Genomic DNA, 27847 nt, shown 5'->3' with positions numbered 1-27847 from the left:
GAGCTAAGCCATCACCAGCCTCACCTGACCACCTCAGGTCAACCTCTCTTCCACACTTGACCATGGTTTATTGCTGACCGCTGAGTTGACTTTCTCATCCCCTTTCTCTTTAAAGCTTATAGTTCTCCCCCATAAATCCGTTCTAGTGGAACTGTATTCCTTCCTAAGATGTTTCCATTAAGAAGAATCAAGTAGTCCCAAAGTAATTTCACTGGATAGCTCTGCTTGAAGCCCCCATCCTCACTTTCCACAGACTCTTTTTTAGACACAAAAAATAGGGGAATCTTAGCAAATAAGTTGGAAAGATGGATCACTTTCCATTTTCCCAAATATTTTCTCAGGGAAACTCTCCACCCATATCTCTGTCTAGACATTCCAAGCACCTTGTATGAATGCTGGATATTTTCCTTTCTTGCTCTTCAAAAAAAAAAAATCTTGCAGGGTAGGAAGGAGATTTATTTGACAATAATTATAATGAATATGGTAACTGACCATTTTGTTTGAAGTGTTGGAGAAAGGGAGAGGGTCTGTACCTTCAATTTCATCTTAAAGTTGGCAAAATACAATTTATATTTTATGAATAACACAATTCATATTTAAGTGAGATAAACTCAATTGGCCAAACAATTGGCCAAATAAGTGATGGTTCCTGATATTCTTGAAGGCAGCCAGGACGTCTTGCTCATTTTAGCACTTGAGAATGGGGAGACAGGGAAATTTGGTAGTATCTCAGTCACAGGCACAAACCACTGTGTGTCTCTGGCTCTGGATTGGGAAAGCCACACTGATTCATTTGTATAATCACCCATCATGGTAACCCAGACACTCCTCTGCCCGCTTGCATATCAGGGACTCCCAAGACTAGTTCCTTTCTCTATTTTTTAAGCCATTAAATGAATAATCTCATGTTCCTTAGTGGATAGTAGATAGAGCAATAGTCTTGGAGTCAGGAAGGTCTGAATTCAAATGCGATCCAGTCACAACCATTCTCAGCCCATTTCCTCTTCTGTAAAATGAGAAAAGAAAAAAAAAAAAGCACCTCCCAAGGTCTTTATAAGGATCCAGTGAACTAACATATATCAAGTGTTGTATAAATCTCCAAGTGCTATAGAAATGCCAGGTATTGTTACACCTTTTGAGACCCCCTCTTGAAGATCTAGCTTCCCCCTCCCCATGGGCTCCCGGATTATCTTTTGGCAGAAAGACACTTGCCACTTCTTCAGAGACTCCAGGCAATGTAGCCTCGGGACCCTCTTGGACCCTCTTGGACTCATGGGCACTAGCTCTGTTCCCTGTCCAAGGTCAAGGGGAAGAGGAGGAGCTCCTCTCCTAGCAAGATCCCAAGGCAAGCCCTTGTTCCGGGGCTCCACTCACCATTCCTACACTGCCAGGTAAAAACCATCCTTCCCTGGCCATCCCTTCCCCTTATGTAGAATGGAAGTTCCCTTTTTGTAAAGTTTCATCCCAGCACAATTTCTTATGCATTTTGTTGTGATACTGAAGTTGTTTCTCAGTTCAAAGTTTAAATGTTTTTTCATGGATTCATTCAATCAGTTCCTCCCGATTTCAGGTGAATTCTGTCCTCCATCCCCAGCAAGGAGCTCCCTCTTCATTCCCACCAAATCACATTTCCCCGCCTTCTCACTGGCGACTCCCACTGATGACTCTTCTACAAAGGCAACAAACGCCAAGTGCTTCAGTTCCTCTTATTGATCCTTGCTCTTCCTCTGCCTGTCTTCTAAAGCCCCTGGCAAAATTCCCAGCCCCCCTCTAGCCCTGCTCTTCTAACCTGTGGCTAAACAGAGTCACCTACTTAATGGCTAAAGGCTGGAGTCACTCGCACTCGTTATGAGGTAGTTTAGTGGTTGTTCAGTCATTTCAGTCATGTCCAACTCTCCATGACCCCATCTGGGGTTTTCTGGGCAAAGGTATTACAATGGTTTGTTATTTTCCTCTCCATCTCATTTTACAGATGAGGAAACTGAGGCAGAGGGAGTAAAATGACTTGCCAGAGTCACACATTTCTTAGATACAGGGGTTTAATAAGTATTTAGTGAATTCATTCACTCAGACACTGGATACATATTAAGTGCCAACCATGTGCTGGGGATACAAAGAGAGAAACTAAATCTCTTCAGTGAGTTTACATTTTATTGGAGGGAGGTAAAATGTCCATAGCTGAGTAAATATGAAGGGTATCAAATAAATACAGGATAATTTTGAGGAAGAATATTAGCAATTGGGTGGAATGGAATTGATGTATGTCTGGAACATGCTGATAAAGGGCTTAGTGGTAAAAGCCTCTGGTTCAGTGGTTTGCAATGATCTCCAGTTGCCTTCTTTTGTAATGATCTTGTTCATAATGTCCCTCCCCTACGATTATCTTTCCCTTTTATAAATACCTTGGAAACATATTTCCCCAGTGTTTTCAAAATTCTCTATCTTAATTTGTCTGTCTTTTTCTCCTCCTCTTCCTTCTTGTTTCTTTTTCTTTCTTTTTTCTTCCTTCCTTCCTTCCTTCCTTTTCTTTTTTTCTTTCCTCTTCTTTCTCCTCCTCCTCCTTCTCCTCCTCTTCCTCCTTCTCCTCTCCCTTTCTCTCCCTCCCTTCGTTCTTCCCTCCTCTTCTCTCTCATTCCCTCTCCCTCTTTCTCTCCCTCTTCCTTCCATCCCTCCTTCTGTCTGTATCTGTCTATCTCTCTCTCTCTCTCTGACACACACACACACACACACACACACACACACACACACACACACATTTTTCTGAATGAACTTGATCTTGTTACCATCATTGTTTTCCTTAGGGTGATTTCCTCATCCCAACAAAGTGACAAAGACATTAGGACTGTTTCCACTGCCAGGATGACAAGGATGTTATAACAATGTTGACGGATTTATTTCCTTTTGATTTTGGCCTTTTTTAGCCTGATCTCTTAATGCTCTTGGGATGTTCTGGCCAAGAATTCTCTCAGCAGGCTTCTGGGAAACTCCTTCGTCCTTCCTTTTGCTTATCACCATTTAAATAAGCTGCATTTCTTGTAATTTCCCACTTTATACTTCTGAAATAGTATGAAAATGATTTTTTTTTCATTCCAAACCAATGTTACCCTTGTACCCAGCACAAGTCATTCATCGTCATGTAATTAGAGCCAACTCACATTTATCTGATGCTCAGAGGTTTGCAAGGCACAAATATCTTGTATCCTTATCATCATACTTAGCGGAAGCTATTATGCCCACTTGACATATCATGAAATTGAGGCAGGAAGCACTTAAGTGTGCCCAAGGTTATCTGAGACCAGAATTGTTCTCAAGTCTTTCTGACTCCAGACCCATTGCTCTATCCAGGCAAAAATGCTATGAAATATCATGTTATTGAAGGAAGGAAGGAAGGAAGGAAGAAAGGAAGGAAGGAAGAAAGGAAGGAAGGAAGAAGGAAGGAAGGAAGGAAGGAAGGAAGGAAGGAAGGAAGGAAGGAAGGAAGGAAGGAAGGAAGGAAGGAAGGAAGGAAGGAAGGAAGGAAGGAAGGAAGGAAGGAAAGGAGGGAGGGAGGAAAGGAGGGAGGGAGGGAGGAAGGAAAAAAGGAAGGAAAGGAGGGAGGGAGGGAGGGAAGAAAGAAAAAGGAATGAATGAATGAATGAATGAGGGAGGGAGGCAAATAATAAGTCTGTCTCTACTTATACCATGTTGTTTGATTTTATCCTGGCTGAGAAGTTTCTCTAATCAAGTCTTCAGTGTTAAGCCTTTTCTTTTTCTTTTTTTCCCAATACTTTCTAAGATACTGATTAATTTTCATGAGTCTTCCTTTGTCTTCCAAGTCCATTACTTTAGCTATATCTACATTAGTCAATGTTTTCCCCCTAAGCTTGTTTTTCAGTTTTATTTTTATCTACTGATCTCTGCTTAAGTGGATTCTAGTTCTGTAGCTCTCATTGATCACCAGACTGGATGTCATTCAGATTTACCCAAATTTTAGCTTCTTATCTCTTCAATTTTTTGAAGCCTGAATTCTCTATTATACCCCCCTCCCTACTTACCTTGTTCTCATTAGCCCTCACTCATGGTTTACTAACTTTCCTTGTCTTATCTCCCTACAATGGCCTTACCTTGAGTTGGAACAGCTGATGCTGCTCACTTCCAGTTGGAATTCCTATGGGGCTGGGAAGGAGGGAATGAATACTTTCTGGTGCTGAGAGTGGGAATCCCTGAACCTTCATGTGGATTTATGGGGAATTTTCCCTCCATTCCTTCATAGCAGTTGAGAATGACCAAGTCTTTAATTAAGTGTGAGAAGACAGCATGGGAAGGATACTGAGCCTAAAGTCAGAGAATATGGTGGAGTCCCAGTTCCACCACTCATTATCCCCGAGTCCTTGGGCAAAAAACTTCCCTTGGTCTCAGTTTCCTCATCCAAATGAGTTTGGAATAAGTGACTTCTAAATCCTGGATCTCCCAACTCTAGATCTATGATCCAATGCCACTTCCAGCTACAAATCCATGGTCTTCAAATCCTACCACTGTATCTTGTAGCTTTGCCAGCTAAATCCTCTAGCTTTTCAGGTATATGTGGGGCTAGATAACCAATGAGATGCCTCCAGACTCTTAAGATTGCACTGTATGCAATAGCACCTAATGAGCGTTCCCTGAGACAAGGTCTAGGAGAAGGGGATGAGCAAAAAGAGAGCAAATCAGAGGCCAAAGGTTCTCATTCTGATACACTCCCATGTAGATTATTAATTGCATCCACATTACTCTACCCCTCTGTGTATTTCTCTATGGTGTTTTATTCTCACTGCAGAGAACAATGGTTTGCACTTGTCAGAAAGTTGAAGAAAAGAGACTTTGCCCTTTCTTCCAGGCGAGTTTTACTTAGGGGAAAGACGGAGCATGGTGTCATCTAGAAATCGGAACCTGTGAACAGTGCACTAAATTCTAAGAGAGGGCAGGAGGGGAGGGAAGGAGGGGACGTGGGCCATCTTGGACTTCTCCCTCCACCCCAACATGCCATGTGACCACAGCTTTGTAGCTGGGTTCATTGTGGGCCACGGCCATAATCCTCTTCTAGACACCATGTGGAACCATTCTGGCCATGTGGAACCATTCTTTTCACCAAATGGCACAATTTTTCCATCCAGCACTTAAAGAACTCTGAGAGGGATCTGGTTTCCATTCAATTTAAGATACTTGAATAAGAGCTCAAAAACAACAGCACATCAAGCTGACAATAAAAGTCAGCTCTCTGACCATGAGAACCCAGAGAACAATCATTTATTTTGATGAAAAGGATTATTTCTTTTGGCCAACCTTATTAGCCGTTTTCATGCCTTATTTATTCTCCCCCATGCTATCTCCTAAATGTTCTTGGCTGCCCCTTTCAGAACCTGGCCATAACCACTGCTCCTCCAGTTTGTTTTCTCTTGAGCCTAACTGGAATCTCTATGTTTTAAATTCTCATCGTTGTTAAGGAATCTTCAATTAGTGTTAAAAGAAAAAATAAATCCCAGCCGTTGCTTGAAGCTCTCAATGTAATTTGGAAAACACTAAGACGGTTGGAAAAGCAAGTGAGGGCTAGAAAAATCCTTATTCGAGATGCAGATATACTGTCGTAATCGTAATGCTGCCCTTTGCATTGACTGAAAGAATGAAATGAGAAAAGGAATCCTTTTGGACATATCTTGAGCTGGCGATGCTGTTGGGCTGGGGGAGGGAAAAGAAAAAAGCTGAAGGATGGAGGGATCCCAAGATAGGAGGCAAATATTGTATTTGGTACCAAATCAAGTTGGGTTTTGGACTCAGATCCAAGCTCTGGCATTTATGGGCCTGAGAAAGTCACTTAAGTTCTCTGTTACTCATTTTCCTCATCTGTAGAATAAGCTTTACAAGCACGTTCCTATGACCCTATTTCTAATGTCCACTTAGGAAGCTTAGGGATAGCTGTACCCTCTCTGCTGATACTCCTTCGTCAGAGGGACCCAATCTTTATAAGATTCTGTGTGGAATTTGAGAGACCATGAAAACAGATGGCAGGTCCAGCCCTGAGGAGCTTGCAGTAACTTCACTTGTTTTCAGCAGGTTCTTCCCCTCTGTTGTTTCACGAATCCTTGGCAATCATCCTCTTTGGGAGGAAGGTCAGTCAGGAGCTCACATGGCATCTGTTTGTCTCAGAGTCTTGGGTGGTCTCGGTCAGGTCTGTACTGCTTGTAAGCCCAGACAGAACTCCTCCAAGGGGGATTTGGGCAGTGATAAATACCCAGGAAATTGAGCCACAGAGTTTCAAAGTCTCTAATTCTCCATCACTGAAGAAGACAGCCTACTTAGTGCTGGATATCCCCATGACACGCAAAGATGGAACACCCAGAGTCAGTGTCCAAATCTGCTCAAAAGCCCCATGATATCCCTTCTGCCCCAGTTCTCTTAAAGTGAGAATGTTCCTTCGGCAGAGTCAAAAGTTCAGCTGACTGTGAAAGTATTTAAGGAATCATTGTTATGCTGGTTTTTAATTGGAGATAAGGGAATGTCTTGTTAAAAACAGACCCTTGAAATGACATGTGAGAAATAACACAATAGGGCCAGAAAACTGGCAAAAGGTCTATGGAATAAATAACGTCTTATCAAGAGGAAAGAGCTAAGAAAGGCGGCAATTGTCGTGGCTGACTCCTGCTTTGTAGCCCGAATTTACAATCGATCCTTGGGCTGAAGATGGGAACTCTGTTCCTCTCCCAGGAAGAGACAGCTACATAATGGAAGCCTCCATTCCTCACCCTGTTGTTCTTTGATTCTTTCTGTTTTCCATTCCTTCGCTGTTATTGTTGTTGTTGTCTCTGCTGACATTTGACCTGTTCCACATGCACATCGCATTATGATTTAAGGGGCTTTTAGCTGCTCCCATTGCTGATGTTAAAATGTGGGACTTGGTCATTATTTATGATCCCTTTTATCTTGGTCATTTATTTAGAAAATGATCTTTCAATGCACATTAAGTATTTTTAAGGGGACTCATGAAAAGCTTGAAAGAAAAACATTTTCTTAGGGAGAGAAAGAAATAGTAATAACATTTAGGCAGGGTGAATTATGATGGAAGACAAGGGGTCCTTAGCAGAATTTACAGAATAAGCTTATCTCTTTGTAATAAAAATTGAGACCAAATGGAAAGCCTGCCAGACTCCCACTCACCAGAGGCAAGATCTGATGCCTGCCATATAGCCCGGGGCTCCCAGCAAGGACCATGTGTAAAGGGCTGGGCAAGGAGCCTGACGTTTCAGATGTCTGTTTCAATTCATTGGTGAAGGGAGAAGATTGATCCTGTTAGGGATTGGCAAAAGATTGATCAAGAAAGTCTAGTGGGTAATACCGATGGCTGACATTTATATAATTGTTCTGCCTTACACTCTGGCTCAGGACCCAGACTCAGCTCCTATCTGCCACTCATCATAATGAGAGCAAGAGCAAGAACATACCTTTAACTGAGCACTTTCCTCGCAGCAGCCCATGCCTTCTAGCCGCTCTATGGGACTGGGGAGAAGAGTTTGATTTTCCCTGTTCTGTACTGGGGGAAAACTGAGATGCGAAGAAGTTAAGGGACTTGGCCAACTACTACTATTAGACTGGGAATTCTAGATTGCTTCTCGTTCCCAAGGCTTTTCCTCTTCTTCACAATGTATGACTTGGAGAAAGTCCCTCGATACCCATCATTTGTGGAATGGCTGAATAAATTGTGATGGAATTATGTGATGGATTATGATGGAAAACTATATTGTGCTATGAGAATGTTGAGCGAGATACTCTCAGGAAAGCCTGGAAAGACTTCCACGAGCTGATGCAAAGTGAAACGTACTTTGCACAAAGTGATGGCCATACTGTAAGATGATCAGCTGTGAATGACTGAGTTATTCTCAACAATATAATAATCCAAGACAACTCTGAAGGACTTATGATGAAAAATGCTATCCGAACGCAAAGAAAGAACTGATGGTGTCTGAATACAGACTGACGCAGATTTTTTACTTTATTTTTCTTGAGTTTTTGATCTGTTTTCTTTTATAACATGAATATTTTGGAAATGTTTTCATGATCACACATGGATAACCTATATCGAATTGCTTGCATTTTCAATGAGGGAAGGGTGAGAAGAGAAGAAGATAGAGAATCTGAAACTCAAAGTTTTAAAAATGAATGTTTTTACATATAACTGGGGGAAAATGAAATACTAAATAAAAAAAGAAAGTCCCTGTGCCTTTCTGGGCCTCAGCTTTTGGGATTTTTTTAAAAATCTTTTTTTCATATCTTTACCATTTGGCAGAGTTCCTGGCACATAATAAGCACTTAATAAATGCTTGTTGACAAGCTGACTGAAATGAAGGGTTTGTGTTTGATGGTCATTGTAAATAAAATGCTATGGTGCTAATCCCTCCTTCAGTGATTGTACTATTAGAACAACTCAATGAGGCTGTTATCTCCGGAGCTCTTGAGGATATCCAGGCCCAGGATGCCTTTGCCAGCCGTCCAAAGGAGGCACCTCCCTCTGGACTTTGGCACAAGCTCAAGAACTTCAGAACTCTTGAGTCACCAGTGCTGGTATTATCCCTCTCTCAGGATGGACTTGAAGGAGAGAAGAGCAGAGCAATTAAATCAATAAGCACTCATTAAACTACTTACAGTGTACCTAAATTCAGGGGATGAAAATATGAAAAAAATCCTTATGCTAAAGGAGCTTACAGTTAAATAACACAGGGCCTGGCACATAATAAATGCTTATTGATTGGTGGAGGAAGACAATAGACTAAAGGAAGCAGAAGGAACAGGGAAGGAAGGTACCTGGTGGGGGGTATGATGGCAAAGTCCATACAGATATCAGATGGGAAATGGAGAAGTGGCTGCTCTGAGTCCTTAAGTGCAGATTCTGGGAAGAGCTTTGGGGTCCAAATCAGAGGCTCCCAGAGGTAGAGGGTATTGATGAGGTGCCCTATCAAGTCTGATATAATCTTACAGGGCCAAAGGTTCTGGGGGGAGAGCAGAAAGGGCTGTCACACACTGGAGTTCCTGCCTCGGGATCACTTAATGAGCTTGTGGTGCTCACCCTTTCAGTGTGTCAAGCTTCTGTTTGCCATGGCTGCTGAGGAAAGGGGAGAAAAATCCTCTCTCCCCTCCATCCCTCACACCAGCTGCAAGTCCAAGAAACAGCACACTGAGTCATCTCTACATCAGAAATAATCAAAAGAAAATCCCAAACTGGAAGCAGTTCTAGTCCGTGGAGGGGGTTTTTTCACAAGATCTCTTGGCTGATCCTCATTGACAGAACCTCAGTGGCCACAGGCACCATGAAGTAATTTTGTGATCTCAGCAGAGGAGAGACCAGTGCAGTGTGTACCCCAAGACAGCTACTAAAGGGGTTCCCACCCAGCAGATAAAGAGGGATCCTTGATCGTCCCCTTATACTGGATATGGAGTACCAGTAAACAGATTGATCTTAGGAAATTCCATTCCTCAAGGCTACCTAGTTCAAGAGAATATTTAAAAGTTAACAAAAAGAAAAGTGGTGTCTTTTGCAGGACATTGACGAGATGTCAGGAATATTTATATCCAACATCTGTTTACAAAGTGGATTTTCATATATGTGATTCATCATAGACCAAGAATTATCCCCATTTTTCAGATGAGGAAACCAAGTCCTGGAGACATCAAATGCCTTGCCCAAGATCACACAACAACATGGCAGAGGCGAGATTCTTAACCTAGATCTTCCAACTCCAAGTCCAGTATGAGAACCACATTTATGATAACATCTAAGAGTTTGAGATGCTCTATGGATACCCAAGATTTCCAAATTTGTTCATCTACTTTTTCTAATTAATGTTCAAGAATAAACCAACTCTCTTTATCTCATTATTCTACCAATATTGCATGAAACATCAATCAATAAAAATGGAATTGAGACTCATCCCAAGGGCAGTGAAGAGAAGCACAGTGGGCTTAAGTAGCCACTATCAAGAACAAATAAGGGACTGTGGTGAGGAAGGTGAGAAAAAGATGTCAGCCAATATATGAAAAGGTGATCACAGAGAAGGTGGACCAGGCCCTTGGTGAGAGTGAGGGAGACAAGACAGACAGGACAAGTCCCAATGTGATGGGTTGGGAAATATGGAAGGCCATGACATGCAGGTGAGGCAGGGGTAGGAGCTATATTCTGTATCACTGAGCACGTGTCCTCACGGATGAGATCACAGGGAATAGGAACAGAGCACTGGACCTGCATTCAGGAAGACCTGATTTCAAATGGTGATGGAGTCAGGCAAATCTTTCTTCCCTGTGATTATTCCTTTTACTTGTTGAATGGAATAGATTCATCTCCTCTACACCTAGAAATGATCATTTTTCTTAATGGTCTGTTTCTTATTGGGCTAGATTTCCCTGGGGAAGGAAATTCCAAATCCCATTTCAGGGATCCTCAAACTTTTTAAATAGGGGCCAGTTCACTGTCCCTCAGACTGTCGGAGGGCCGGATAAAAACTTTGTTTTGTGGGCCTTTAAATAAAGAAACTTTATAGCCCTGGGTGAGGGGGATAAACATCCTCAGCTGCTGCATCTGGCCCGCAAGCCTAGGATCCTTGCTATCCATGGTCAACAAATTCCCCCAATTTTCTCTGTTCAAATAATGAAACCTTTCCCTAGTTTTTTAAAAAATAATTTTTCTATAGGCTTAACAAGGTTAATATTTTGTTTATATTTGTTTGCATAGATAATAATAATGATGGTGATGATGATGATGATGATGATTCATTGAGGGCAGGGACTATTTGTCTATAATTCTAATCATTAATAGATAAAATTTATATAGTGTTTACGATGTGTCAGGCACTGTGCTAAATGCTTTACAATTATTCTCTCATTGGATAATAATGATAATAATAAAAATATTAATAATAGCAGCTAACATTTCTATATTGCATTTACTCTATCCCAGGCACTGTGCTAAATGCCTTTCCACAAAAGAATGTAGTCCTAGGAAAGCTGCCTCTCCCCCTCATCCCCTGCTAACTTTCTCTTGCCACTGCCCAGGACTGTTAGAGAAAGACACAAGTTTTTGTTCCCCCTTATCCCCCACCTCCATTTCTTCCTCTCTTCTTCCTCTCTGATGGGACTCCATCTCTCCTGCGTGCTTCAGTACCGGAATCTTGGAGAGATTAGATGGAATTTCATCACACAGGTGGGCCACAGGGTAGAGAGCCAGCAGTCACATTCCCTGGCCCAGAAGAGCTGCTTAATATCTGCCTATTGATTACCATTGTTCACATGATGCACATTTAAAGCACCGAATGTTTTCTTTCAGACATCCCTTATTTTTTTCCCCTCTGTCCAGAAGCTTCCTTTTCTAGGCTGAGCTCCGGATCCCTGGAGAAGTGAGTTTTTCTCCTCTGAACCCCTTCTTTTGGCCTCCATCCAAAACAGCTCTGCCTCCAGCTACTTGACTCCCTCCTAGGGTTCTTAGCTGGCTTTTTTTTCTCCTCCTTCTGGGCATTTAATGGGTCCATTTCCCGTGTCATTCAACACATTCTTCTTTTCTTTCCCCCACCTCATAGTTTTCCTAAAAGCAAAACAAAACAAAACAAAACCCAAGCTCCTTCTGGGGATCTTTGGAAATTCTTGGCATCTTTAAAAAGTTCTCTGGCATCTCTTTCCATATAGAAAATGTGCCATTTTGGGGTGACTGTTGTTGCTTCCACCACAGCATGTGCATAAGAGAGTTCAGCAGCTGCATTTTAAGTACATCCAGTTTCTAGGGTTCCATCAGGTCAGAACCACTGGAACAAGAAACCACTGGCAGGCACTTGGAGGCATGGACCATTCTGGGAACGATGAAGGTCCCTCCTTTCATTCAAAGGCCTTCTTCTATGTAGCACTGAAACCTCCCTATATTGTAGCTCTGATCATGGCAGCCCTTGGAGAGCGCTCTTCCCATTACTTACTTGACAAAGTTCATTCCCCTTAACCTACTGTCCAATGGCTTCAGAAATCTGGCTTCAATCTAACTATTCCCTTTTGTGTTCTCTATGCTCTGACTTACCTGGACTACTTACCATCTTCTGAAAAGGGCATATGGCTGCTTTCTGTATATCTTCCTTTGGCCCTGGCACAGTACCTGCCACATTATAGGCATTTAATAAAGTCTGTAGAGAGAAGGGATAAAGGAATAAAATGGAAAACAGACCAAAGATTCTAGAAGACTTTACATAATGAGTGCACCTTCTCCCTCTTGCATTTTCTCATCCTATTAACAATGTTTTAATAGAGTATGAACTGGATACCACACTTCCTTGTGAATTCATCTCAAAAGACACTGTTTTATGATTATGTGTTATAGACACTATGTTTATGATAGCTGCAGGTTCACAAGATAGTTTTTATACCGAAGCTACATCCTTGAATGTGGTCTTTTAAAAAGGTTTTTTAATTTAATTAATTTAATTAAATAATATTAATAATCAACATCATAATATATTGTACATTAATATAAATTATTGTTAATAATTATATTGTTTATTAATATTATTATAATTAATATAATTGGTATTTAATGATATAAATAATAATAGGTGATAATAATAAAATAAAAAATTAATTAAAAATTTAATTTTTAAGATTAAAAAGATTTAAAAAGAAATATCCCTCTAATAGATAGTTAAAGGATATGAAATAAATTTCAAGGGAAGAATTACTAGCTGTCAACAACCACCTGAAAAGTTTCCCCAAATTACTAACAAGATGAAAACCAAAACAACCTAGAGCTTTAACCCAGTACCCTGGAAATTTGGGAATAATGGGGCAAGATAAACACACTGATGCATTGTTGGTAGAGCTGAGAACTAGGGCAACTATTCGGAAAACAGCTTTTAGTTAAGCAGATAAGATGATTGAAACACAAAGTTTCCTAAGGGTCATTGTTGAAAAATTATCCATGCATATGTTTTGAAAATAAAAAGCTTTAATAATAAAAAAAGAAATATCTATTCCTTTTGAGCTAAAGATTCTGTTAGTTGACATTTGCCCTAAAAAGGTCATTGGCAAGAAAATCTCCATATATACTAATATCTTTATAGCCGTATTTTTATGTGTGTATTAGCTAAGAACTGGAAAGAAAGTAGATGCACATTGATTGAGAAATGACTAGATAAATTGTGATATGAACATGATCAAATATTTCCATGCTATAAAAAATGAATAGAATGAATACAGAGAAGCCTAGGAAGATTTACACAAATTGATACATTTTGAAGTAAACAGAGTCAAGATAATAGTAAATGTAATAACTATAGAAATGTAATGAAAAAAACAAGCACATACTCAAAAAAATCAAAAGTCAATGTTTAAAATTATTAAAAAATCTTCATGGCCCAAAGAAGAAATATGTGAAAATATCTCCAATGTAGAGGTGGGAAATCCACTGATCTGGAATATTGCTTATTGTCAGAATTTCAATATATTCATAGATTTTGCTAATTATTTTTTCCTTTCTCCTTATTTTTCTTTTAAAAAATGTTATTTGTTGTCTAGAAAGGGAGAAAATAATAGGGGAAACTTAGAAAATATGAAAGTGAAAGATACCAATAAACATTTATTTTTTAAGTGATACATAAGCACTTGAGAGCCTGAAGAAGAAAAAAGAAATGCAGAGAAGATAGAGTGATTATTCCCAGATGTGGACTGAGTTCCATAGAAGGAAATTTGTGAAGCTCTCCTAAGAACTGCATGATATAGGGTAGCAGGGGTAGTAAGGATGATCTTGGTGAGCCTAAGAGATAAAAACTTGTGAACCAGCAGTAGGAGGAGTTCTTGAACCAAGCCTCTTTCCCTGGCAGAGAATTGCTTGGAAAAAGCCAAGGAGCTGGCTAAAACTGATGTGGAGGAGTGGAATGATGTGGTCATGGAATTATGAGATGGCTAGAGGAGGTGAGACATGACTCTCTTAGTTGTAAGTATCTTCTGTTTGCTAGGGGAGCTTCAACAAGGGCACTACAATCAACCTGGAGAACAATATTGGTCTTTGGATCCTAAGACGAAAAGGCAGAAGAGAATTGCTTGACTTTTTACACCTTAAGTCCTTTTCCCTTTCCAGCTGCCTATCTTGTAAATCTAGACAAATTTAGGGGTCCTTGGGAGAAGCAGAGAACCATCCTAATTATTTGTGGATTCTGTGCATATTTTGAGGGACTAAGTTCATTCTAAGTCCTATATTCTTTGTTTTATTAGGCCGGGTATCTATTTTTGATTTTATTTTTATGCATTTTGGTACAATATAAAAATGAGCTTCATTTTGAGGTCTCCAGGGAAAGCCCCAAATGGGTTCATCAACCAAAGAGATTGGGGAAAGAAAAATCCAAAGAAGCCCAATATGTATAAGCTTAAGGCTTCATTAACGGGCCATAGGTCGCATGTACGTCACATTGACTTAAAAGGAGCTGGCTTACTTGGCAAGCAAAAAATGAAATATGCAGGACTAGCTGGCCATTTTGGGATTTGTAACACAATGTACTCAACACTCACTGTGGAGCTGAACATCCACGTCATATCACTGGAGATTTAAAAGGAGCTGGTGGACGGAACAGGGCAGCCAGAATGTGGACAAGATGGATTGGGGAAGCTGTGTGAGGGGAGCTGAGCCAGCAGCGCCATGGTCATCAGGTCCCTGAGGATGCCCAACCGTGTGTGGTCCAGTTCTAGAGATGGAACAGGCAGGCTAGCCTCAAGGGCAGCCTGCCCTCCAGGGATCAAAAAGGCTTCAGACTAAGTTTGACAAATGATTCCCCTCTTAAGAACTGTGGGAAAAACTGCTAATAGTTTTTTTTTTCTCTCCCACCCTAAGTTCCCTCCTTCCCTGCCACCTTTGCTCTCTCCCCTAGTTAACTCCCATTTCTGATTTGTCTCATAATTTTACTGTAAGTTCTTTTTTTTTTTTTTTAACTGATCTTGGTTTTTATTTTTTGCTGATCTTCTCTTGATTCTTATAAACACTTATGGGTAACCCTGAGCCCTGTACACTATATGTTTTGTGTCTTTCTTACACTATATGTTTGTATCTTTACAGAATAGTATGGGGTTCAGCAGAAAAACAATAGCTGTCATTTACACAGAGTAAATGTAGGTTAAAGATGCTAGTCTCTGGCCAATGGGTAGAAGAAATAATTTCTCTAACCTGGAGACTCACCATTTGATTACATTTGATTCATAGCCAGTATTATGAATTTTATTTCCTAAAATTTCTAGACCAGGAGAGTAAAGAACATTTGTGTATTCGGGACATTGCCCCTGTTGAAAATCAAGAGTTCACTCTTCTGTCTTTTTGGATCACTTTGGAACAGAGTGGTTTGGCTGTCTCCATCTGAGGCAGCTATCAATCAGAGGAGAAAGCCCACCCCCTGAGCCATTCCGGTGGGTAGAGATGGCTTTTTCTGTTGGGAGGGAGGAATAAGGGGTGAGTACCAATTTGCCAACTCTGCCCTCTACAGCACCACCTAGAGATTACATATAAATCTGGTTAATCATAACAAATCTAATATATCCAAGACAATTGTTATATCTTCCTATATTTTAAGCTCATTTTTCATTAAAGCTTCTTTTTAAAATACACAATTTCCTACTAAACAGTTGCCTAAGATAAAAGCTTGATTGTATTTTTTTAAAGCAATAGGAAAATATAGATAGTAAAACAGTGAAAATTGAATTTACTGGGGCAGCACAAAACTCAGGGAAGGAGAGGAGTTAGAATGTGTGGGGGGAGAAGAGGGAAGGTTAATCTAATTTTTTAACAGATAAAATGATTATGGATTCAATTACTAAGAAAAAAACAGCTGTGCTACTGAGATATTCAAAGGCTTTTTCTTAAAGCAGGTGCTTTAGGGGGAAAAAAAAAAAAGGAAATTCATGATAATGAAAAAAGGCATAAAAAAGGACCAAATTTGCTTTAAAGTCTCCTTTCTTGGTACATATTTTTTGAAAATTCTATACATTCTTACTCAAAAACCCACCTGAGGCTGAATATTTTGGAGCCATGTCTAGATACAGCAGCTGAAGGACAAAGGAAAATGAACCCCAGGAAGCCATTTCCATGGAATAGAGACGACAACTTATCCTGGAAGAAAAAACAAGAACTTTAAAGGGATACAAAATGTGGGAATCCAAGAAACCTTCAACTGCCTTAATAGGAAGAGAGTTTATTTTCTCTCCCCCCACCCCCAAGAAGCAATGAAGAGGAATAAAGAGAGCATTTAATTAGAATCTTTAAGAGAAAAGGAAGAGAAATTGTAGTGTTAGCCTGGTTTAAAAAAAAAAAAACTGATGATGAGAAAAATGTTAATTGTTTGGAAATAGCCATTAGTCTTTTAGTGGAGGGGAAAAAATCGAAATAAGATTTTTTTAATAAGCCCTGTCTGCAAAGATGGGAGGCTGACTTTAGAGGGTTCAGGAGAAGGAAAATGTCCCCAAGATCGATGAAGATGTTCACTGGCTTTAGGGTGGGAAGAGGTTTGAAGAAGAATTAGGCAAATGTTAGTTTTCCAAAGCAGAGAGTAAGAAACTAATAGTTAGGGGGTGGGGGAAGAAGGAAGAAACTAATTAACTCAAGGATTCTGGCGTATGCATTTTCCTGAAGTCTCAAAAGGGTACTCAGGGATTCGGATGGTTTAAGAGAGGAAATTAGGGATTTTGCTTAAGGGAATTGTAAAGCATTTGATTGTATCTGTGTATGCTAGGGGAAATTATTTTGTGGAGCTAGATTCATAAAAAGAGCCAGAGTATAAAATATTTAATTTTAAAGTGTGGAAAACAGTGCTGATAACAAGCAGGCGGGTTGCAATTCCCACCACATTGTGTGTAGATAATTATTGAAGGATGATAGGATTATTGGTAGTTTAAACCCCACTTAAATTGCATGAACTTTTAATACAGTAGAACCACATTATAATGCTATTAGATAGATTTAGAGATACTGTGGACCAAATGACATCTCCATTCCCCTCCCCACTCCCCACCCCCAACATAACTGCCACCGCCTGCCAACAATGAGGCAGCAATGAGAGCTCGCTCCTATTCTCAAAGAGCTTTCTCTGTAACAATTCTTGTGACTGCTCCAATTTGGGAGCCTGGAACCTGAGCTTTTTGACTCTAAGCTCAGCTCAAACCCCACCTTCTTCCAGCAACCTCTTGACTTCCTCTCTATCCCCCCCCACACACACACACAGCTGCTAGAATAACCCCACCAAACTCATCTGGTATTCATTGTGTATTCTTTCCATATATGCTGTGATATGTACCCTTGTCTCCCCTATTAAAATGTGACCTCCTTGAGGGAAGACTTTCTTTTTTGTTTGTGTCTTTCCAGTCTTCAGTGCATAGTTAATACTTAATAAATGCTTATTGATTGATCTAGGACCTAATGCTTTTTTAGAAAGATAGATTGGAAGAGGTCAAGCTCACAGACTATTATTCAGCACTTACTCTATGCCAGAAAAGGCAAAGGACAGACCTTGAATGTCTGTGAATTTTTACCTTTATCATGTAGGCAACGGAGAAGGGTAGGAAGGAACATGGAAGTCTTTTTTGGGGGGGTTTGGGGGTGGGGGAGGTTTCCCTAGGTAAATATTCTTTTTGATTTACCAACTGGGAAAGTGTTAGCCTGAGGGTTTGGGAGTGGGATTTAGTGAGTTCATTATATTTATAGACACGTTTCCTGTTGTGTGAGAGGCAGTAGGTTAGAGTGAGCAAAGAACTGACCTTCTTGGTTAGGAAGACGTGGATTAAAGTTCTTTAGTCCTTTCTCTGATATACCAGCTGTGTGACTTAGGATAAGTCAAGGAACCTCTGTGTAAGACTAGGTGCTGATCTATAGCTGTACAAAGTTTCCCTCCCGGTCATTCTGTATGTCACAGATGATCCTGATGAAGTCACAGATGAACCTTAATGTCTTTGAAAGGAAAAATGCTAACATGGAAGCTGTTATTATGAGCAGTAGTGGGTCATAGTGGAAAGGGGGCAGCCAAGCTGGGTTTGAATCCTACCTTAGTTACTTACTTTTAATGAAGATAAGATAATATCACAATGGATTTATAATTTCTCAATGAATGTCCTTCAGAGATTGTGACCTATAGGTACCTTCACCTCCTTGTTTAAATGCTCCAATCCGTGATCTCATCAGTCACAGCGCTACTTGTGTGCAGCCTGTGAGTCTTGTCCACACCTTCCCATGAGCCTACGATGTTGGGCTGCCTCATCATGTTCTCTCGCCATTGGGTGAATCCCAAGGGAGGATGTAAAAGTGTCCTTTAGTTGCCCTTTATTCTCACTAACTGATTGGCCCATTTGGGGCTATATTTTGTGACCAGATTTTATCCCTCTGCTAGTGCCTTTCCCTCTGAAACTACCTTCCATTACTCTTTATATCGTGTATGTACCTCATTATTTACCCTCCTATTAGCACCTAAACTCTTTGAGGGAGGGATTATTTTTGTCTTTATTTGTATACTTAGTGTGGTGTCTGGCACATAAGAAGTGTTTAATCAATGCTTGTTAACTGACTGACTTCCTTTACCCCTGTTGGACTAGAATTCCTTGAGAAAAGAGACTTTTTTTGGCTTTCCTTTGCACCTCTAGTACCCCTACCACAGTCCCTGACACATAAGTGCATAATAAAGGCTTATTGATGGCCACTTTTTACCCACAACAGACAATAAACTCTTCTATTAGACTATCTGTGTTGAGAGCAGCCTTTTCCCAACATGTAGCACAGTTCTGGCACATAGTAGGTACTTTAAAAATGCTTGTTAATGTGACTGAACTCCATAGAATTCCTTACTCATGCTGTTACGCCATGTTACTTATACCCGCTCTCCCCTTGTCCATTACCCTCTGGGCCATTCCCAACTTCAGCTTTTCAGAGATTGTACCTCACTATGCTTTGCTTTGTAATCATACAGCACTACTGGAACAACAATGATGTTAAAATACTTGATTTTTATTTCAGAGAGAAGCTTGAGGCCTTTAGCAACTCTGCACAATTTCACAAAAGCAAATCTGTCTCCTTCTATTCCTCTTGCCCAAATTTTGTCTGTTTGCAATGTCTGTCCATGATAAATGTGTTCAAAGAAGAGCTCTATGGATTATCCAGGCAGCCACATAGCAGATTCCAGTCAAATTAAAATTCTTCATCCCCTTTGTTTTTCCTGTGTGGATAGCTAATCTAAACTCTTGACTGCCTTTAGATCTCATAGGGGAAACTGGACAATTCTGGGTCTTCATGTAGCTCTCATAATGCCACAAGAGAATCCGTAAAGTTCACCTCATGTATAGCGAATCCACTTTCCATTTGGATTCTGTGCTGGACTTCCTCCTTGACCATAGAGCTCATCTTTGGCAGGCATTATGTTTTATATTTCATTAATATAATTAATCAAAATAATAATAATAAAACCATTAATAATCAGAGTTAACATTTGTATCTTTCAAGAACTCTGGTATGATTAGTAAGTACACGAAAGACAACTTGTAGGAGAGGAGACTTCAAGACAGCATTTTATTCCTCCAAATCAAACAATTTTGTTGACTTTAAGACTCAACTCCACCTTCTTCCTGGTGCCCTTTATCTTCCTCTCCACCCACCCACTCACCCCCACCCTTCTAATAACCCTTCTAAGCTAGCTTGTATTCATTGTGTATATTTTCTGTACATGCTAATATGTACACATCTCTCCCCCATTAGGAACTCCTAGAGGATAAATTGTTTTCTTTTCGTGTATGTATTCCCAATGTCTGAAATTTTATTGTCGATAAATTTCCTAAGTAAATAATTTATTAAATAAATAAAATATTTTTCTTTTAATAAAATAATTTAAAATAGTAATTAGTTTTTTATTTTCTACATTTCTTCTTTTAAAGACTTTATTTTTACTATGGAAAAAGACATCCAGTTTCCTCCTTACCCCTCTCCATTGCCTATATGATAAAGGTAAAAGTTCATAGACTGACTTTCAAGGTCTATCCTTTTCCTTCCTTGGATTCTTCCTTCAGGGTTCACCTCACCACACAACTATACTAAATAGTTAAGATTCATATTGTATTGCCATAGACACTAATTGAGTGTGGCCAGCCCATTGAGCTTTGAGCCCAGTGCTCAACTGCATGCCTATTTATGGACTCAGATCCTCGGGTCCTGATAGAGAGTCTGGAATAGAGTAGGTATTTATTGACTAGTATTGGAAAAAATCATGCATTCATTCATGCATTCATTCATTTGGCAAACTTTTGTTCTTTGGGCTGAGTACAAAGGGATATGAAGATAAAATGAAGTAGTCACAACCCTCAAGGAGCTTACATTCTATTGGAGGAAAACAATACATACTCAGAAAAGCAAGTGAAATATCAATTATGTTCATAATGGCTAGTACATAGGAAGCACCTACTATGTGTCAGGTAGACTATGCTGAACACTTTTACTAGTAACTCATTTGATCCTCACAAAATCCTGGGAGATAGATGCTGAGTTTTTTGTTGTTGTTTTTTTAAACAATTGAGGAAAATAGCTACAAAATTGACCATACAACTAATAAATGTCTAAAGCTGGATTTGAATTCAGGTCTTCCTAATTTTTGGTCCGGTACTTCATCTACGATGCCTCCTAGCATAGTAATTACCAAAGGAAGGCACTGGAAGCTGGGGGTGAGAATCTAGTAAGACTTCTGTAAGAACAGCCTCTTTCATCTATTTGTTATTTCTTAAGGAATTTGCTGAGCCAATTTCTTTTGAGACTGAAGGATCTCTTGCCCCATGTCTGTATCCCAGAAACAAGAAAAGGAGAGCACCATGTTCCTTTTGGAGAGGTCCCGGGCTTTGTCTTTTCAAGAATATAGCTAGCAATTTGTTTGGGAGTTAGTGCAACATTGAGGGCCCAGGGGGAGGAAGGGGTGGGACAGTGGGCCTCGAATAGGAAGGAAGGCTTGGTGATTTAGAGCCAGTCCTGGTAAGAGCCCCAAATTAAAAGAATGGTTCCACATACAGAATGGTCTTGGCATTGGACCTGTAGAAGAGAGAGATTCGGGGATGAATGAGGTTGTCAAGGCCGGAGGTGGGGTGGACAGGCTCCAATGAATTAAAGTCAAATACAAACTGGAGAGTTTTGTTTCCACTTTTAATTGAAAGAGCAGTTTTCCTGAGAGCGAGTAATTTGAGGTCCTCAGCTAATCCCCTCAAAATCCCCAAATGCGACATTGCTCCAATCAGCGCTGCCATGCCCCAGTGCTCTGAGCAGCCTGAACCACTGGGGGAATTTAGAAGATGTTTTCTAGTCACCAGCCTCTGATTAGAAGCCCTTCTATTCTCCAAAGGCTTTAACCCTAAAGCACAGCACCAGCTCTCAGCTCAACAGAAACTGTGACTTTCCAATTTTTTTTAATAGTGGGAAAAGGCAATATGGAAGTCATTCCTTATGTCTAACCTAGCTCAGCCTTCTCTTGCCTATCACAGCAGCACAATCTCTCTCCCTGACCTGGGGGCAAGGAAGTGATGACCCTATCATTTTATTTATTAAAATTTTAAATGAAAACCATTTGTTAAATGGTTTTCATTCAAAAAGCAAGATTAAGTGATTGTTTATGTTATTTCAGATAACATTATTAATTACCTTTATTCTTTTTTTAAAAAGAAATTTTTTTGATGTTTTAAAATACAGTTCTTTGGATCTAAACCATCTTTTTTTTTTATCATGGCATTTTATTTTTTAATTACTTTTAAAGATACTTTTCAACATTCACTTTTATTAGATCTTGAGTTCCATCTTTTTTTCCTTCTTTTCCTTCCTACCTTTCCAACATGGCAAGCAATATTAGTCATGTTGTGAAAAAAGAATCAAACAAAAGGGAAAAAAAAACAATGAGAAAGAAAACAACAACAACAAACAACAGCAAATTAAAATAGTGTGCTTCAGTATGCATTCAACCTCCATAGTTCTTTCTCAGGATGTGGATAGCATTTTTTAAAAATGGGTCTCTTATAATTACATTGCTGAGGAAAGTTAAGTTTATCAAAGTTGATCGCTGCCCAATGTTGTTGATACTATATATAATGTTCTCCTGTTTCTGCTCACTTCATTCAGCATGAGTTTGTGTTAGTCTTTCCAGGCTTTTCTGAAATCCTCTTGCTTATTATTTCTTATTCCATCACATTCATATACCTCTTATCAGCCATTCCCCAATTGGTGGGCATCCCTCAATTTTCAATTCTTTGACACCACAAACGAGCTGCTCCAAATATTTTTGTACATGGGTCTTTCCCCTTTTTTATGTTCTCTTTGGGATACAGACCTAACAGTAAGGGTATGCACACTTTTATAGTCCTTTAGACAGAGTTCCAAATTTCTCTTGGAAATGGTTGAATCAGTTCACAACTCCACCCAAAATGCAAAAGTGATCCAATTTTCCCACATCTTCTCCAACATTTTTCATTTTCTTTTTCTATTATATTAGCCAATCTGATAGATGTGAGATGATACCTCAGTTATTTTAATTTGCATTTCTCTAATCAATAGTGATTTAGAGCATTTCTATATAACTATTGATAACTTTAATTTTTTCATCTGAAAAGTTTCTTTTCATATCCTGGTTGTTGTTCTCTTGTAAATTTGACTCTGTTTTAGAAATGAGGCCTTTATCAGAAACACTGGCAGAAAAAATTGTTTCCCAGCTTTTTGCTTTTCTTCCAATCTTGTGCTTGCATTGGCTTTGTTTGTGCAAAAACTTTTAAATCTAATGTAATCAAAATTACCCATTTTGTATTTTGAAATGTTCTTTTAGTTCATTTAGTCCTAAATGTTTCTCTTCTCCATAGATCTGAGAGGCAAACTTTTTCTTGCCCTCCTAATCACCCTTAATATCTAAATCATGTACCCATTTTGACCTTATCTTGGTATATAGTGTGAGATGTTGGTCTATGCCTGGTTTCTGCCATACTCTTTTTTAGTTTTCCCAGAAGTTTTTTTTAACCAAGTAGTGAGTTCTTTTCCCAGAAACTGAAGTCTTTGGGTTTATTAAACACTAGATTGCTAAAGTCATTGACTACTATGTCTTATGTAACTAATCTACTCCACTGATCCATCACTCTATTTCTTAGCCAGTACCAATTTTGATGATGAAGACTATCATTTTTAAATGGTATTTTTAAAAATTGTATTATTAAATGATATTTTAAAGCATTTCTCCCAGCCCTGAAAACTCTCACTCCACCACGATCTCCAGCTGCTTCTCCTACTCACATTTACTAATGTAATGAACTTTGTCCTGTTTCTGTTTCTATGGTACTAGAGTTTTCTTGACTGCCCTCCTTCCCAAACCAGAAAGTGGCTTTTCCTCTAGGCACAATGGCTTACTCTTGTGCTGGGCAGAGATATCTCATCCAGCTTCCTGGGGCTCACCTTCTGGCCCCCTGGGGATACAGGGTGGGTGACTCATGGTCCCTCCTTCTGTCACAACTCAACTATGAAGAGATAACACTTTGAAGACTTTTGGTGATGACCCCTCAGTCCAAGTCCCTCATTCCCACTTCTTCCTTGGAATTTCCAGGCTATGTCACTTTGCAAAGAGAAATCAAGAAATTCCACCTCTAATCTTGGAATGGTCTCTATTTCCATCCTCAGCTAAGAAAATCTTCAGTCAAGAAAATAGGACTCCCCTGGGGATAGAGGATTGGTCCTATGAGATTTTTGATATAGGGAACTCAGAGGTCAGGAAGTTCCCTGTACTAATACATCATATATGCTCTGAAATTTAGGGTTGCCGGGAAGCTTCTAGGTCATATGACCAACCAACAAAATGTAAATTAGATATTTTTCCCTAATCTGGACAAACTCTCCCTTGTACTATCTCCAGTCAAAGGGAATTATGAGCCAGATGGAAAAATATATATATATATATCATGACCGAATTCACAAGCCAAGAAAGTGACAAACTTTGTTGAGTAAAAGGTTATGAATTAACACTGGAGAATGTTAATTCTCAAACTGTTCACTTAGCACCCTCTTGGACTAATCAACCCACAGACTTGTGTCTCCTCTCTTGCTGCAGGGACTGCCGACATCCCTCTGCCCCTGACTGCTTTCTGCCCTATCAGGCCTAAGGACCTGGAAGGATACAATCTTAGAAGACCCAAATTGTGTCAGTCGAGACAATGCATTATCTTTTTAATCAATAAAGAACATAGAGATAGTCATATGAGAATATTTGTTTCAAGGTAAAATTGTAATATCTGTTCATAACTATATATAAAGGGCTTTTACACAGTAGAGAAAAGAAAAGATTTGTCATCAAATATATTTCTTTTTGTAATCACTTACTTGGTGATCACTTTGCATATATTTTTTTCACACATTTGCCAAAAAGGGGCTTTTTGCAAATGGAGTATACACCTGTGGTCTTTCTCAGCACTGTAGGGTCACTAGTGTGGTACATTTTGTCTGAAGGAGCATCTTCTCACACCATCTTTTCACTCACCTTTTGGATGCATCCTTGAGTCTAATGTTTGAGTTACAAATCTCTTCATATATTATCTTGCTGCCGCTCCAGACATTTCCAGTTGCTATTTTCCCTGAGTCCCACTTTGTCATTTAGTCAGGAGCCTTCTTCGAGAAGAATAGGAGAGTATCTGACTTTTGCTTCGGACTGTTCTCTGAGCATTTGGAATGGAGGCAGGCATTCAGGACAGTTACACACCAGGAGCTCAGCAGTCCCCGGAGGCTTCTTCCTAGTATTCCAAGCTTCTAGGTTTGGAAGTTCTCAAAGATTCTGATGAGTAATCCCTACTGTGCACCACCTAAGGTTTGCAAGCCTCAAGGAAAGAACAAGGGACACAAAATAATTGCCATGGATTATATTGTAGCCTTTGTGAAATTGTGGATTCATAAGCTTCAACTCTGTATCTCAGAACATGGCTCTTTGCTTCTCGTATCTTTTCGAAGAGCAAGAATTTGTCTTCAGCGTGTACTGGCAACCAAAATTTCAGGGCAAATTTGATTGGCTTGTTTGACACATCTTGAATACATTTACTGCCTGCCTTGCCAGCAGGAATTCTAACAATTTCCAATAAAAGGATTCCACAGTGAGGATGCTAGACAAAATGTGATACCTCATTATATCTTGCAATCATTCTGGGGCATAGTTTTGTTGGCAGAGTATACCATCAGAAGCTTTTTCTTAAACTTTGGGGGGAGAGGGAGAATTGGTTTCTTCCACTGGTAATGTCATGAGCACAAGTAATTTTTCTAATTCTTCTTATGTAGTAGACCACTTAGGGCAGCTTAGTGGTAGAGTGGACAAAGGGCTGGAGTCAGGAAGATTCTCTTCTGATTTCAAGTCTGGCTTTAGACACTTAGTATCTGTGTGATCCTGGGCAAGTCACTTAAGCCTGTTTGCCTCAGTTTTCTCATCTGTCAAATGAGCTGGAGAAGGAAATGACAAATCACTCCTGTGTTTTTGCTAAGAAAACTGCAAATGGAGTCACTGAATTTGAAACAACAGCAGCAGCAGATCACCTAACATTACCTGTTAATCACGGACCTTGGAATTTGTACCTTTCAAAATGTTTCTAAGCATTGGCTCACTGAGTAAAATTTAAAAGAAAGTGCGGGACTTTCCCCAGTGACATGGGTTATAAAATATGCAGCAGAGCCAGGTTGAAGGGTAATAATATTTAATTATTATAAGTATTCTCACATTGCTTGAGAAACAACAGCCCATTCAGAGAAAGAAAGAGAATGAGAGAGGGAGAGGAGAGAAAAAGAAAGAAAGAAAGAAAGAAAGAAAGAAAGAAAGAAAGAAAGAAAGAAAGAAAGAAAGAAAGAAAGAAAGAAAGAAAGAAAGAAAGAAAGAAAGAAAGAAAGAAAGAAAGAAAGAAAGAAAGAAAAGAAAGAAAGAAAGAAAGAAGAAAGAAAGAAGAAAGAAAGAAAGAAAGAAAGAAAAGAAAGAAAGAAAGAAAGAAAAGAAAGAAAGAAAGAAAGAAAAGAAAGAAAGAAAGAAAGAAAGAAAAAAGAAAAAGAAAAACCACCATTTTCCCTTTTCAGTCATGGTGGATCTTTATTTTGTCTGTGAACTTTTAGGTATGATACTTATTACCTTTTAGATTGTTAGCTATAGGAGAAACTTCATTGTCACTGGGATCAAATGAGCAGTGTTCTTTCTCTTCCTCAGACATAACGATTGTAACATTGACATCTTTGAATTCACTCTGAAATTTCACATAGGATATTTCTTGTCAGCTCTAAAATCTTTTCACCAGAGAATTTTTCAGAATTTTAAATTTGTAGGCTACAAAGTTGTGTTATTATTACAACCAAACGATAACATCTGAAAATCTGAAAAAAAAAAAGAAATAAAGATTTAAAAATAAATTAGTTAAAGAACAGAAAATATATGCAAAGATGAAATTTTCTTTTACTAAATAAATAAAAACATTATTCACAAGCTTTCATAAATGATGAATTCTGATATTCCAAGGGAAAAAAACACTAATATGAGCAAAGGGATGGCTCCATAGAAATAAATATAAGAGCATCTCCTCTTATTTATAACAAAAGCATAAAGTATTTAAGCACAAGCTTCAATTGACACATCTGGTCCCTGTAGGTAGAACCACATGTTTCATTTATTTCATTATGTGAAAAATGTTTAGAATGTGAAAGGACATTGAAAACAAAGATATAGAAAAGTCATGTAGTATGAAACACCAATACCTGAGTCTTTTTGGGTTTCAAGTATCTATTTCCACTTAGTTTTACATCAATTGACACCCTGGGCCTTCTGGTGGGTGTTTTGTTGGTTTTTTTAAAAAATGAACCCATTGTTCTTTGTGCTGGCAAGTGAGTCTTGACCAGATTTATTAGCACTGAATATTCCCAAGGAGATGCCATTCGTGGGAACACTGTGTTCTGGTCGTGGCTGTGTGAATTGCTATTCTATCAGTCCAGGGCCATTGGTCTTTTTCTTGAAAAATAATCCTTCAACTCCCCCCACCCTCCAACAAGAATCCTCAACAATATTTGGCCTGCTTGCCACATTCCCACCTGCAGTCTTCTATATATCACTTCAGTCACTACTCTGAAAATTCCATTTTCAGGTTTTTGAGATTGGAGTTGATTCCATTTCAGGGAAAAACTAATCACTGGAACCAATGACAGCTCCCATGTATATAATACTTAATAGCTGCTGAGTCACTCTCCCAGCGCCCTGGTGAAGTAGGTCATGAATGGTTATAATTGTGCTTATTTTATAGATGAGGAAAGACTCGGGCACCTTGGGGAGTCTTAAGAGGTCGCCCCAAGATCACAAAACTAGCAGGGGCCAGGGCCAGTTTGGCGGAGTCTCTGTCAGGACTTTGCTCAGTCTCTCGCACTGATACAGCTGAAATTATGGGCCTGAGAACACCCTTTTCTAACCTGAAAAGTGACTGCAGAAATCAAGCCTCCTTTCATGAGAAGTGCCAGGAAGACCATTGAGAGCTGTACCTCATAATTGAGAATGCTCTTTGGGGGATTCCAGTGTTTCAGTCCTTTATTTGGTTTCCCTATTTGGTGCATCCAGGGTTTGTTTTCATTGGCAGAAATGGAAGAGATGGATGGTTTTATCTCCTGGGGAACTAACGTCCAGGGAAGGGTCGATTAAAATTTTTAAAAAAGAAACTGCTGTGATTGTAACCTAGTACATATCTTCTGACTTATTTCTGGATAGAATGAATTAAATTAGAATCTAGATTACTGTAGTACTGTCATCCTATAGTTGGTCAAGAGCTCACGAGGCATCAATAGCATCAGAGATCAATCCCTCAGTGA

The 27847-nt window shown here is 39.4% G+C and overlaps 1 protein-coding gene and 1 long non-coding RNA gene across 4 annotated transcripts in view; one reads left to right on the top strand and one right to left on the bottom strand.

Moving 5' to 3' along the window:
• The window catches only part of LOC127562977 (uncharacterized), a 34195-nt gene extending 26498 nt beyond the window's left edge, over positions 1 to 7697 (bottom strand). Inside the window, exon 1 of the long non-coding RNA XR_007953852.1 lies at positions 7455 to 7697. This is a non-coding gene — a long non-coding RNA (uncharacterized LOC127562977). The remainder of the gene's footprint in view (positions 1 to 7454) is intronic.
• IQCA1 (IQ motif containing with AAA domain 1) overlaps positions 1 to 27847 on the top strand; it is a 191007-nt gene that overhangs the window by 55362 nt on the left and 107798 nt on the right. The gene's annotated exons all lie outside the window — the stretch shown is intronic.

The sequence above is a fragment of the Antechinus flavipes genome, chromosome 4 (assembly GCF_016432865.1).
Source record: "Antechinus flavipes isolate AdamAnt ecotype Samford, QLD, Australia chromosome 4, AdamAnt_v2, whole genome shotgun sequence".
Taxonomy (NCBI): domain Eukaryota; kingdom Metazoa; phylum Chordata; class Mammalia; order Dasyuromorphia; family Dasyuridae; genus Antechinus; species Antechinus flavipes.
The sequence above is the reverse complement of the archived record's forward strand: the minus strand, read 5'-3'. Positions and strand labels throughout refer to the sequence as shown.